Genomic DNA, 1,607 nt, shown 5'->3' on the forward strand with positions numbered 1-1,607 from the left:
GGGGGTGTTCCTAGTGCACTGCATGCTCCCCACGCCCGGCAGCCTCTGATTTCCTATCATCACCTGGCTGCCCGGCTCCCGCCGCCAGTGGGTTCTGAGACGCCGACGTCACCGGCATTAAGACGACGCCCTTTGCCCTCCGATGGCTGCAGGGACCGAGCCTGCGGAGTCGGGCGGCGATTGTCTTCCCCCAAAAGTCCTTAAATAATAGCCTAAAATCTGAAGAATTACTTTAATACTTCGATAAAAATAACCCAATTCAAAACATTTTCGAGGAAACAGAGTTCCTTGCTCTAGGCGACCGCGTAATGGCTGAGCAGAAGTGGATGGCCTGTCACTTCTGATTAGAGGACTGAGCCTCTGTGCGCTGAGTGAGGGGACATGCCTGGTAATAGGAAGTGCGGATATTAAAGTTAATAAAATAGCGTGAGCAGGGTCGGCACATGGAACTTGACCAAGTGCAGCCCGGCATCCGACATCCATTTCCCCGTCCGCGCGACTCCTGTGGCCCGGCATCTAATGAGGGGCTTAATTTCAGTTTCCAACGAGGGTGCAGCTGAAAATACGGTTTCCAGATTAGACGGATATTTTATCCGGCTCCCGGACAACAGAGCCGGGAAGGGCTGGCAGGTGGGCGCAGGCATTACCAGAGGGGTTACCGGATTGCAAACCGCCCGGCCCACACCGTCCAGGCGGCCTCCAGAGGGATCACCGTCCTGGCCATCGTTATAAATAATTAGGCACAAACACGGCGATCTCGGGGCCTCACCGCAGAAAAAGAAGGGGCACCCCCTGTCTCTCCTCCCCCCACCCCACTCGGCCCGGCCGGCCTCCCCGTCACACACAGCAGGCCGCCCGGCCCGTGATGGCGTCTTTTTAATGGAAACCCAGCGCCGACCGACCGTAATGGTTTTGTTTTTCGATACATTAACCTCCAACTTGCGTTTTCACGATTAAGTGCCCAGCTGAGAGGCTCCTGGAATTTTTCCTCCCGTCGTCGCCGCCACCGCCGTGGAAGCGCCGTCCCCACGACCGGGCCCTCTTCGGGGATTTGAACGCAATTCCGGGAGCTGGTCTCGGGGAGCCCGGAATTAAAGTTCTGCTCACCACGCTTCCCTTTCAAAATATTTAGAACTTTGACAGATACGACATTATGTTTTCATTAAAACAGCTGGTTTCGGAACGCAGGCCTGTGCAGGGCGGCCGCAAACAGTTTATGATGAACTGCCACGCTCTTTAATTAAAACAATAAATCCCGCACGCGCATTCCCGCAGCCTCGGGTCTGACCTTTGCCTCCCGCTCTCCGCCGCCCGGCCGCCGCCCGCCCCCCACACCGGGCGGGGAGGGCGTTAAAACATGGTCCGCGCGGCAGTAAAGATAAAATAAGAGAAAACGTGCCATTCGTCTCCGCAGTTATGATTAATTCAGTTCATATTTTACAATCTGGTTACGGAGTGAAACTGCACGCTCTACATCAAGGGTTTGCCACTCACCGCACCTAATGTGTAAAAATGCTTGATATTTCAGAAACGGGCACCGAGCTCGCTCACCGCAGCCCGTGCCGGGGAGGAGCCCACCACAGAGACGGGCGAGAGGAGCCAGGCCC

The sequence above is a fragment of the Myotis davidii genome, unplaced genomic scaffold, assembly GCF_000327345.1.
Source record: "Myotis davidii unplaced genomic scaffold, ASM32734v1 scaffold1453, whole genome shotgun sequence".
NCBI lineage: Eukaryota > Metazoa > Chordata > Mammalia > Chiroptera > Vespertilionidae > Myotis > Myotis davidii.